Here is a 13,514-nt window from a genome sequence, read left to right as displayed (position 1 = left end):
CATACTTTCTGAGATTTGATCACTTGTTCATAGGAGGTGCTCAATGTGACGTCCATTTATGACATCAGCATGTGTGGGCTGATGAAAGTCCCCATGCAGTTGAAGAAGCAAGGCATCAGCATTTTATGGCTTAAAAATCGATAATGTGTTACATTGGAAAAATCATATTAAAGAAATTACCCTCAAACTAAATTCAGGATGTAATATTTGAGAAGAACAATACGTTCCGGCACCGGGGATTGAACCCGGGTCCTTGGTTCTACGTACTAAGCGCTCTGACCCTGAGCTACGCCGAATTCAATCCACAGTACCGGATCGAATTCTCCTCCTTCAATGTTTCCCTTTGTGGCCTGACTCCAAGTTAGGCATATATGTTGACGCATATGTCCAATGTCTACTGCCATTATACTAGGAGCGCACTCAGCTGAGTGATTGTTTGGCCGGGATTCCGCAGTTAAGTGCACAGTAATCTGTACAGACTATGCACTACAGCTATGAGAATATTATAAATTTATTAATTGAAGCGTCGGCTGGAACAACGTTGTAAATTACAAAATATTCATTCCGCGTGTTTCCGTATAATAATGTTGTTACTTACAAATGGCTTTTAAGGAAACCGAAGGTTCATTGCCGCCCTCACATAAGCCCGCCATCGGTCCCTATCCTGTGCAAGATTAATCCAGTCTCTATCATCATATCCCACCTCCCTCAAGTCCATTTTAATATTATCTTCCCATCTACGTCTCGGCCTCCCCAAACGTCGTTTTCCCTCCGGTCTCCCAACTAACACTCTATATGCATTTCTGGATTCGCCCATATGTGATACATGCCCTGCCCCTCTCAAACGTCTGGATTTAATGTTCCTAATTATGTCAGGTGAAGAATACAATGCGTGTAGTTCTGCGTTGTGTAACTTTCTCCATTCTCCTGTAACTTCATCCTGCTCAGCCCCAAATATTTTCCCAAGCAACTTATTCTCAAACACCCTTAACCTATGTTCTTCTCTCAGAGTGAGAGTCCAAGTTTCACAACCATACAGAACAACCGGTAATATAACTGTTTCATAAATCCTAACTTTCAGCATTTTTGACAGCAGACTGAAAGATAAAAGCTTCTCAACCGAATAATAACATGCATTTCCCATATTTATTCTGCGTTTAATTTCCTCCCGAGTGTCATTTATATTTGTTACTGTTGCTCCAAGAGATTTGAATTTTTCCACCCCTTCGAAGGTTAGATCTCCAATTTTTATATTTCCATTTCGTACAATATTCTGGTCACGAGACATAATCATACAGTTTGTCTTTTCGGGATTTACTTCCAAACCTATCGCTTTACTTGCGTCAAGTAAAATTCCCGTGTTTTCCCTAATCGTTTTTGGATTTTCTCCTAGCTTATTCACGTCATCCGCATAGACAAGAAGCTGATGTAACCCGTTCAATTCCAAACCCTGCCTGTTATCCTGAACTTTCCAAATGGCATATTCTAAAGCGAAGTTAAAAAGTAAATGTGATTGTGCATCTCCCTGGTTTAGCCAGCAGTGAATTGGAAAAGCATCAGATAGAAACTGACCTATACGGACTCTGCTGTATGTTTCACTGAGACACATTTTAATTAATCGAACTAGTTTCTTGGGAATACCAAATTCAATAAGAATATCATATAACACTTCCCTATTAACCGAGTCATATGCCTTTTTGAAATCTATGAATAACTGATGTACTGTACCCTTATACTCCCATTTTTTTTCCATTATCTGTCCAACAGAAAAAATCTGATCAATAGTCGATCTATTACACCTAAAACCACACTGATGATCCCCAATAATTCCATCTACGTACAGAGTTAATCTTCTCAAAAGAATATTGGACAAAATTTTGTACGACGTCAACAAAGTGATATCCCTCGAAAGTTACCACACTTGGTTTTGTCCCCCTTCTTAAAAATAGGTACAATTATGGACTCCTTCCAATGTTCTGTTACAATTTCTTTTTTCCAAATAGCAAGTACAAGTTTATAAATTTCGCTATATAATGCACTTCCACCCTCTTGTATTAATTCTGCTGGAATTTGATCGATACCTGGAGACTTGTACTTTTTCACATTTTGTATCGCAATTTCGACCTCTGAAAGCGTGGGTTCGGGTATAAATGGCTCAGCAGTTTGTATTTCAATTTCGTCCCGATCATTTCTATTTGGCCTATGTACATTTAGTAGTTGCGCAAAATAGTTTTTCCATCTGTTTAGGATTGATGGAGAGTCTGCAAGCAAGTCACCATTCTCATCCTTGATCACGTTTACTCTTGGCTGATATCCGTTCTTAAATTCCTTTATACCCTTATATAAATCTCGAATGTTTTTATTCTTAGTATTTGTTTCTACCTCATTCAGTTTTTCCTTCAAGTAACCTCTCTTTTTATTCCTAAGTGTACGACTTGCTTCCCGTCTTTCATTGAAATAATTATCTCTCTTCTCCTCAACTGGATCCTGTAAGAATTTCAATTTTGCCTGTTTACTTCTTTCTACTACTATGCAACAATCTTCATCAAACCACGGTTTCTTTTTCTTAGTTTCATAATAACCTATGCTCTGCTCAGCTGCAATTTTGATACTATCTCTGATATTTTCCCACACGCTGTTAACATCTAATTCTTTCTCAACTTCGTCGGAACTTTCTAAAGTGGCAAACCTATTCGAAATTTCGACCTGATAATTTTGCTTAGTTTCCTCGTCCTTTAATTTCAAAATATTGAATTTAGTAATATTAACTTGTTGCTCTTCTCGCTTGGCTACTGATAGTCTTTCTCTTAATTCTCCATTTACGAAATAATGGTCAGAATTACAGTCTGCACCCCTGAAAGTTAGAATATCTACTGTACTAGTGTTTCTCCGTATATCTATCAAGATATGATATATTTGGTTGTGTGTCAATCCATCTAGAGAAGTCCAAGTATATTTATGTATATCCTTATGGGAGAATGTTGTACTTTTGACAATTAAATTTTTCGATGTGGCAAAGTTGACTAATCTAACTCCATTGTCACTACTAGTTACGTGTAGGCTCTCTTTTCCAATAGTTGGTCTAAAAATATCCTCCCGTCCTACTTTAGCGTTGAAATCCCCCCATAAAATTTCCATGTGATATCTAGGTAACTGATCAAAAGTATGTTCCAATTCCTCATAGAAGCTATCCTTTATATGGTCGTCTTTCTCTTCTGTAGGGGCGTGAGCGTTTATAACTATGATGTCGCACCATCTACCCTTAAGTACTAAATATGATAACCTGTCACTGATAAATTCGACCTTTTTTACCGCTGATTTTATTCTTTTATGAACAAAGAATCCTGTTCCTAATTGGTGATTATTGTTTCCTTCCCCATAATACAACAAGTAATCTCCTATTTGAGATATGCCATTCCCATCTAACCTAACCTCTTGTACTCCCACGAAGTCGATTGTCTATCTAGCTAGTTCTTTTGCTACTAATGTTAACCCTCCTGTTCTATAAAGACTAGTTACGTTCCAAGTGCCAAATCTCAAAACCTTATTCCTTTGCTGTGGTCGTGCCAGAGAATCAGTCCTATTCCGAGGCTTATTGTAGGGTTTCGTAACAAGCTGTTTTTTTTACGGTGATGGGTTGTTAGCCCTTCGCCCAACCTCCACGCTGGAGGACCACCCCTTATCGGCTGTCCACGACTGCTTATTCAATATATTCACAGCTACCCTCCATATCTAGAGGCCGTCTCCTCTATCCGCAACCTGAGGACGCGCCATGCGGTGGTGATAGGGACCCACAATACATGGGTAATAATGCTGTAGGTCATGTTATCTTGCTATACTCTTTGACTTGTAACTGTCCGTCAATGCAGTATATGAAATTTTTCCACTCAAATGGTTGCTACCCTATAAGAACAACGTTGTACGTGTACCCATTTTTGCAGCTCCTGTAAATTTTACCCAATGTAACTTACAACGTTGTTCCAGCCGACGCTTCAATTATTCATACAGAATTATATCTGTAAAATTGACAATTAATATTTGAGGAGAAAAATTCGTTCTGGCGCCGGTGTGTGGGTTCAATTCGGCGTAGCTCAGAGGTCAGAGCGCTTGGTACGTATAACCAAGGACCCGGGTTCGATCCCCGGCGCCGGAACGAATTTTTCTCCTCAAATATTAATTGTTAATGTTACAGATATTATTCTGTATGACAAATTAATAAATCTACAATAAATTCAGCATGTTTTGCTATTAGATCTATGTAAAAGATAGCAAATATCAATATCTTAAAAACAATATACTTTGCATACTTTCACTCGGTAATGAGTTTTGGAATAATATTCTGGGGAAATTCCACAGATAATAACAATATATTTATATTACAAAAAGAGTAATTAGAATAATAGTAGGTGCCAAATCTAGGAAATCGTGTAGGACTATTTTCAAAAATCTACAAATAATTCCCATGGCTTGTCAGTATATCTTTTAATTAATAATCGTCCTCTGATGTAATTGTGAAAACTTTCTAACTAATTGAACTGTTCATGGTATAAATACACGTCAAAAATGACTTTCGTACTCCATCAGCAAGTCTATCATGCTATCAAAAAGGAGTGCGTTGTATGGCAGTAAAAATTTTTAATAGCTTCTCTATCGATATAAAAAATGAAACTCAAAACATAAGATTATTTAGGGCGAAATTAAAGAAGAGCCTAATATCTCATGCCTTCTATTCTGTAGGTGAATTCATGACATTCAATAACGCTTCATGAAATTGATACTAAAACTTTTTGTTGTAATAGTAGACTATATTGTAAATCTCTTCTGTATATATTTCATGTAAACTGTGATTGTAAATTAAGACTTTATAATAGTATTACGTTTTTTGACTTTTTCCATATTCTAGCTGCGAAGCAATGTATGAATACCATGGAATGTTAATAAATACAATACAATACAATGCAATTTTCTTCCCTACAATACAGCAGACTACCAGATAATCATACCGTAGTTCACACCCCTGGCATGGTATAATGATACGTCGTAAGGAATACTGAAAAAAAGTCTGGTTGTGGATATGAGCGGGGTTCAGCAGAGATGGTGTTGTGAATTATCGTAATCAGCATGTGTAGGCTGATGAAAATCCCTATGCAGTTGAAGAATCAAGGCATCAGCACCGATTCTCAATCAGCGTATGGGCAAGCGTTCTTGATGATAAATTAATTGGACCATACGTGCTACCACAGAGACTTTCAGGTCTATCTTATTAACGTATTGCCTGCCTTGCTGCAGAATCTGCCTTGTCAGTAGAGACTAAAGATGTGGTTCATGTACGATGGCGCACCAGCACTTTTTTCCGCAATGTGCGTGAACACCTGACGCTGATATTTCAGGAACGCTGGATTGGTCGGGAAGCCTCACACCTTGGCCTGCTCGTTCCCCAAACCTAAATCCCCTAGACTTTTGGTTATGCGGACACATCAAAGAGTCAGGTCAATTTCAAAGAGTGCGTGATTCCTTACGCCCTAGTTCAGAGGAATGCATTGCCATGAATGGACGTCACATTGAGCACGTCTTATGAACAAGTTTTCAGATCTCAGAAAGTATATGTTGTAGGACCCATGTTTATTGTACATTATTTTCTTGTTTTGATGCATACTAGCACCTCCTAAAATATTGGAAACTTTTTTAACATCCTGTATACCTTTAAGAATAATACATATGTAGAACTGTTTTAATGCAACTGAAATTGTATAAATTCCATGTATTCAATAGAGAAGTCGGATCGATGGAATCAAATAAAATTTGCAAAAGAATTTTACTAGTGTAAACCAAAAGCAGCCACCGGCGTAGCTCAGTCGGCTAAGGCGCTTGCCTGCTGATCCACAAATGCGCTCGGGCGCGGGTTCGATTCCCGCTTGGGCTGATTACCTGGTTGGGCATTTTCCAAGGTTTTCCTCAACCATAAGGCGATTGTCAGGTAATCTATAGCGAATCCTCGGCCTCATCTCGCCAAATGCCATCTTACTGTCACCAATGCTATCGACGCTAAATGACCTCGTCGTTAAATAATCAAGTAAAAACAATAAAAAATCCAAAAGCACCAATAATAAGATAAGTTTGAAGGACCTAGGCCTAATTCAACAATCTCCCTTGATGACGGAACGGCCTAATAATATTAATCCTTGTAGATGATGATGATAATGATAATGATGATGATGATGATGATGATGATGATGTTAAAGAATAAACCTATTCTGTATTGATTTCTTGGACGTTTTCAAATTATGTTGTATTTTTCCATCTCTCCTTCAAAAATTCTATGAGCGGGAAAGACGCCATTTCAGTTAAAATCAAGGCACATTAGTTGGATCGTGTTTCAACAGAAAAATTTCACTTGCAATATCTTCTTCATAATACAAAATGATAAATCACATGCCAGGATCTAATGAGAAAGAATTAGTTTACTAAGGTGGGAAAACTTTCTCATTATTCATCTTACGCGTCTTGCAACAACTCAGTTATCGTGTGCAAAATATTAACTAATTTATTATTGTAAAGATGTACGTAGTAGAAACCTGAAAAAATTGAATTTGCATCCAGATAAAAGGATGTGCACTCCATTTATATAAATGAAAGTAGAAGTAGTAATTATATATATATATATATATATATATATATATATATATATACGTATATGCTCACACAGGGTGGAAGGTAAGGTAGTGCATTAATTGTAGGGTGTGATTCCTTGAAATATAACGAACAAAAAAGTTTAATACCATTTTGCTCGTTTTTGAAGAATTAATACTTTTATGCCGACATGGAGATAGAAGTAGTCCACACATATGGTAAAGGTAAAGGTAAAGGTAAAGGTATCCCCGTCACATGCCATGAAGGCACTTGGGGGGAGGCAAGGGAGGTAGAGCCCCATGCTTTCCATGACCTCGGAACTAGAATGATGTGTTGTGGTCGGCACCACATTTTGACCGCCTTTTACCCCGGGAAAGACCCGGTACTCAGTTTTATAGGAGGCCGTTCTGAAAGTTTGGAAACGAGAAAAATCCCGTCATCACTCGGGATCGAACCCCGGACCTTCCAGTCCGTAGCCAGCTACTCTACCAACTGAGCTACCCGGCCGCCCCTTCCAAATATATGTAATTATTAAAATATACATATGTATATGTACAGTACATGACAATATTATTTTATATGTTTTTTTCAAAATGGATATTTAAAATTAATTGAACGTTAAAATGTACGTACTGCACTTTGATTCGGTTCACTCAAGCGTAAAAATGCGTATTACGACAAGGGATCCTAATTCTATTTAACAATATGGCTAGGCCTAGGAGGAACTGAAGTTCTAAATGATTCGCAACAAACACCATAAATACACTGGTCAACAGTCATTTTGCGCCAGACATAAAACTAACAAATTCTTACTAATTTCGACCTCCTGAATTCAAAAATAACAAATTACAAGGGTTTTCGATATAATACAATTAATTTTCTATTAATTTTATTTCAAAATCATCGTATTTCGTGTGTAACTACTTTATTTTACAAATGTGAAACCCATTATGTGAAAACAATATTAGTATAAGTAGGCCACCAAGTTAGAAGCACTTGTAGAAACAGAAACTATTTTATTGCCCTTTTACGAATCTATTTGAAGTGGGTGAAACAGGTTCGCGGTATGAATTCGCTTGAGTTTACCTGATTTTACTTGAGTTGTGTATTTTTTCCACTGTGAGCTTTAATGGCATTATTGCAGTTTATATTTTGCAATACACCACCCTGTCAAAATCATTTGTAGAAGCGGAAATAATTTTATTGCACTTTTCGGTTCAATTTGGAGGGGGAGAAACAGGTTCGCCGTATGAAATCACTTCAGTTTATCAGGAGATTTCCGTGGTGTTATTATTCTGTGTAAGATGTATTTTTTTAAAGTGTGCTTTAATGATAATATTCAAAGTACGAAGGGTTTATATTTGCTGATTTGAAGGTTATAGCATTACTTCTTGGAATCCAATTAGGCTACAAAATATTTTGCTGTTTTCTGTGCGAATGGGACAGTCGTGTTCGAGATAAAAATTAAAAAATGAAAATAGAGCCTACACGACAATCATTAGAGCCGGGGAAGAAAAATATTGTACATCAATCCCTTGTACCTCAAAGCAAAGTAAGTTTTACCCCCTCTACACATTAAGTTAGGGTTAATGAAGTATTTTGTTAAAGGGTTGAATCATGAAACTGAAGTATTTAAACATATCCAAGAAAATTTATCGTGCTATTAGTGACTCAAAAATAAAAGAGGGAGTTTTCAATGGACCACAAATTAGAGAAATAATGAAGGACAATTACTTCGAATCTTTGTTGGAAGGAAGAGAGCCGCCTGGATTGCATTCAAAGAGGTTGTATTAAATTTTCTTGGTAACCGCAGAAGTGAGGCATGTATTGTGGGTCCCTATCACCACCGCATGGCGCGTCCTCAGGTTGCGGATAGAGAAGACGGCTTCCAGATATGGAGGGTAGCTGTGAATATATTAAATAAGCAGTCGTGGACAGCCGATAAGGGGTGGTCTTCCAGCTTGGGGGTTGGGCGAATGGCTAACAACCCATCACCGTAAAATACAGCGTGTTACGAATCCCTACAATAAGCCTCGGAATAGGACTGATTCTCTGGCACGACCACAGCAAGGGAATAAGGTTTTAAGATTTGGCACTTGGAACGTAACTAGTCTTTATAGAACAGGACGGGTAACATTAGTAACAAAAGAACTAGCTAGATATAGAATCGACTTCGTAGGAGTACAAGAGGTTAGGTTAGATGGGAATGGCATATCTCAAATAGGAGATTATTTGTTGTATTATGGGGAAGGAAACAATAATCACCAATTAGGAACAGGATTCTTTGTTCATAAAAGAATAAAATCAGCAGTAAAAAAGGTCGAATTTATCAGTGACAGGTTATCATATTTAGTACTTAAGGGTAGATGGTGCGACATCATAGTTATAAACGCTCACGCCCCTACAGAAGAGAAAGACGACCATATAAAGGATAGCTTCTATGAGGAATTGGAACATACTTTTGATCAGTTACCTAGATATCACATGGAAATTTTATGGGGGGATTTCAACGCTAAAGTAAGACGGGAGGATATTTTTAGACCAACTATTGGAAAAGAGAGCCTACACGTAACTAGTAGTGACAATGGAGTTAGATTAGTCAACTTTGCCACATCGAAAAATTTAATTGTCAAAAGTACAACATTCTCCCATAAGGATATACATAAATATACTTGGACTTCTCTAGATGGATTGACACACAACCAAATATATCATATCTTGATGGATATACGGAGACACACTAGTACAGTAGACATTCTAACTTTCAGGGGTGCAGACTGTAATTCTGACCATTATTTCGTAAATGGAGAATTAAGAGAAAGACTATCAGTAGCCAAGCGAGAAGAGCAACAAGTTAATATTACTAAATTCAATATTTTGAAATTAAAGGACGAGGAAACTAAGCAAAATTATTAGGTCGAAATTTCGAATAGGTTTGCCACTTTAGAAAGTTCCGACGAAGTTGAGAAAGAATTAGATGTTAATAGCGTGTGGGAAAATATCAGAGATAGTATCAAAATTGCAGCTGAGCAGAGCATAGGTTATTATGAAACTAAGAAAAAGAAACCGTGGTTTGATGAAGATTGTTGCATGGTAGTAGAAAGAAGTAAACAGGCAAAATTAAAATTCTTACAGGATCCAGTTGAGGAGAAGAGAAATAATTATTTCAATGAAAGACGGGAAGCAAGTCGTACACTTAGGAATAAAAAGAGAGGTTACCTGAAGGAAAAACTGAATGAGGTAGAAACAAATACTAAGAATAAAAACATTCGAGATTTATATAAGGGTATAAAGGAATTTAAGAACGGATATCAGCCAAGAGTAAACGTGATCAAGGATGAGAATGGTGACTTGCTTGCAGACTCTCCATCAATCCTAAACAGATGGAAAAACTATTTTGCGCAACTACTAAATGTACATAGGCCAAATAGAAATGATCGGGACGAAATTGAAATACAAACTGCTGAGCCATTTATACCCGAACCCACGCTTTCAGAGGTCGAAATTGCGATACAAAATGTGAAAAAGTACAAGTCTCCAGGTATCGATCAAATTCCAGCAGAATTAATACAAGAGGGTGGAAGTGCATTATATAGCGAAATTTATAAATTTGTACTTGCTATTTGGGAAAAGGAAATTGTAACAGAACATTGGAAGGAGTCCATAATTGTACCTATTTTTAAGAAGGGGTACAAAACCAACTGTGGTAACTTTCGAGGGATATCACTTTTGTTGACGTCGTACAAAATTTTGTCCAATATTCTTTTGAGAAGATTAACTCTGTACTTAGATGGAATTATTGGGGATCATCAGTGTGGTTTTAGGTGTAATCGATCGACTATTGATCAGATTTTTTCTGTTGGACAGATAATGGAGAAAAAATGGGAGTATAAGGGTACAGTACATCAGTTATTCATAGATTTCAAAAAGGCATATGACTCGGTTAATAGGGAAGTGTTATATGATATTCTTATTGAATTTGGTATTCCCAAGAAACTAGTTCGATTAATTAAAATGTGTCTCAGTGAAACATACAGCAGAGTCCGTATAGGTCAGTTTCTATCTGATGCTTTTCCAATTCACTGCGGGCTAAACCAGGGAGATGCACTATCACCTTTACCTTTTAACTTCGCTTTAGAATATGCCATTAGGAAAGTTCAGGATAACAGGCAGGGTTTGGAATTGAACGGGTTACATCAGCTTCTTGTCTATGCGGATGACGTGAATAAGCTAGGAGAAAATCCACAAACGATTAGGGAAAACACGGGAATTTTACTTGACGCAAGTAAAGCGATTGGTTTGGAAGTAAATCCCGAAAAGACAAGGTATATGATTATGTCTCGTGACCAGAATATTGTACGAAATGGAAATTTAAACAATTGGAGATCTATCCTTCGAAGGGGTGGAAAAATTCAAATCTCTTGGAGCAACAGTAACAAATATAAATGACACTCGGGAGGAAATTAAACGCAGAATAAATATGGGAAATGCGTGTTATTATTCGGTTCAGAAGCTTTTATCATCTAGTCTCCTGTCAAAAAATCTGAAAGTTAGAATTTATGAAACAGTTATATTACCGGTTGTTATGTATGGTTGTGAAATTTGGACTCTCACTCTGAGAGAGGAAGATAGGTTAAGGGTGTTTGAGAATAAGGTGCTTAGGAAAATATTTGGGGCTAAGGGGGATGAAGTTACAGGAGAATGGAGAAAGTTACACAACGCAGAACTGCACGCATTGTATTCTTCACCTGACATAATTAGGAGCATTAAATCCAGACGTTTGAGATGGGCAGGGCATGTAGCACGTATGGGCGAATCCAGAAATGCATATAGAGTGTTAGTTGGGAGACCGGAGGGAAAAAGACCTTTGGGGAGGCCGAGACGTAGATGGAAGGATAATATTAAAATGGACTTGAGGGAGGTGGGATATGATGATAGAGACTGGATTAATCTTGCTCAGGATAGGGACCGATGGCGGGCTTATGTGAGGGCGGCAATGAACCTTCGGTTTCCTTAAAAGCCAGTAAGTAAGTAATTAACCGCAGAAGTGAGAACTATGAAGAACTAGTGAAAAATTTACTTTTGGCGTATGAAACTGTGGGTATGTAACAAATCCCTGAAAATTCACTTCCTTCACTCCCATCTTGACTTTTTCCCCGAGAATTGTGGCGATTTCAGTGATGATCATGTTGAGCACTTACATCAAGAAATTTAAACTATAGAAAAAAGATACCAAGGGCAGTGGTATGCTAGTAGACTATAATTGGACTTTAGCTCGTTATGTACCTGATTCCCAGTATAAAAGGAAATGCAGAAAAAGAAGTATAGGCTAAGTACTGTATGTGTATATATATATATATATATATATATATATATATATTATTTCTCTCACTTTTTTTGGTTTTGTATTTTTTGTCTTTGTATCTGTAATTTTACTTCTACTTCTTATGTTTCTTGTATATGTCTATTTGTATTCTGGTGGTGTGGTAGAGAAGACCTGATGGCCTTAACTGCGCCATATTAAATAAATAAATAAATAAATAAGTAAAAATATAAAATAAGTAAATAAGTAAATAAATGGCTGCAACAAAAGAATGAAGAATCTAAACAGATTTATAAGGAGAAACGAAACCAGGCAAAGACAATAATTAGAAATGCTCATCACAATTCGTGGGAAAAATGTATAAGCGAAATAGAAGACGATATACATGGCAGGCAAGATGTCGCATACAAAGTAATCAAACATTTGAATAAAACCGAAAAAGATGTAGCGAGATTAAATATAATAGGTAAAGATAGATGGATAAAACACTATAAGGAATTGTGGTTGGAAGAAACTGAAAGTGAAACTGACATAAATAATAAGAAGACGGAAATGCAAGAGATTGATGGGATTACGTTTGAAGAACTTAAAGAAGCTATAGAACACACTAAAAACAGAAAAGCAACAGGCCCGGATGGTATCAATATGGAGCTATTAAAATATGGAGGAAACGCTTTGCATGGAAGACTGCTACAACTAATTAATAACTGTTGGAGAACTAGAATGATTCCTGAATCATGGAAAATAGCAGAAGTTATATCGCTATTTAAGAAAGGAAACCGTGAAGACTGCAGAAATTATAGATGAATCAGCCTTTTAAATGCAATATACAAGATCTATACAAGAATAGTAAATAAAAGGCTAAGAATAATAACAGAAGTTCTTATGGAGGAGGAACAAAATGGTTTCAGACCCGGACGCTCCACAATTGATAATGTGTTTATCATGCAACAGATGTTTGAGAAGAGGAAGGAATTTAATCTCGAAACTCATGTCGCATTTATAGACTTTGAAAAGGCTTTCGATCGAATAAACAGAAAAAAGTTATGGTTTATAATGAAAGAACAAGGATACCCTCAGCACTTAATAGATGTAGTGAAAAATATGTATATAAATTATAAAATAATCATTAACACAGGGGATGACATAACAGAAGAAATAATAGTAAATAAAGGAGTTAGACAAGGGTGTAGCATGTCGCCAACCCTTTTTAATATTTATATGAATGACATTATTCAAAAATGGAAACTCATTATTAACCCAGGCATAAAAATAAACAGAGAAAGAAAAATAAATATTTTATTGTATGCAGATGACGTGATTTTAATACAGAAAACCGAAAATGACTTACAATACTCTCTCCATATAGTAAATCAGATAGCGAAGAACTATAACTTTAAAATCTCGAAAAGTAAGACTAAAATAATGGCCTTCTTGGGAAAAATGCAAATGAGATCAAAAATTATATTTGATGAACAACCCTTGGAGCAGGTGTCCAATTATAAATATTTAGGTTGCGAAATGAGTGTCTACTCAGGAAATTTAAAAGACATAGACACTA

At 36.6% G+C, this 13,514-nt stretch overlaps 1 protein-coding gene and 1 non-coding gene across 3 annotated transcripts in view; one reads left to right on the top strand and one right to left on the bottom strand.

Moving 5' to 3' along the window:
- The window catches only part of nAChRalpha4 (nicotinic acetylcholine receptor alpha4), a 647,992-nt gene that overhangs the window by 367,443 nt on the left and 267,035 nt on the right, over positions 1-13,514 (bottom strand). The gene's annotated exons all lie outside the window — the stretch shown is intronic.
- Positions 4,081-4,153, top strand: TRNAT-CGU (transfer RNA threonine (anticodon CGU)). Its single transcript has one exon. It is a non-coding gene; the product is annotated as a tRNA-Thr (tRNA).

Source organism: Periplaneta americana, chromosome 16, assembly GCF_040183065.1.
Source record: "Periplaneta americana isolate PAMFEO1 chromosome 16, P.americana_PAMFEO1_priV1, whole genome shotgun sequence".
Taxonomy (NCBI): domain Eukaryota; kingdom Metazoa; phylum Arthropoda; class Insecta; order Blattodea; family Blattidae; genus Periplaneta; species Periplaneta americana.
The sequence above is the reverse complement of the archived record's forward strand: the minus strand, read 5'-3'. Positions and strand labels throughout refer to the sequence as shown.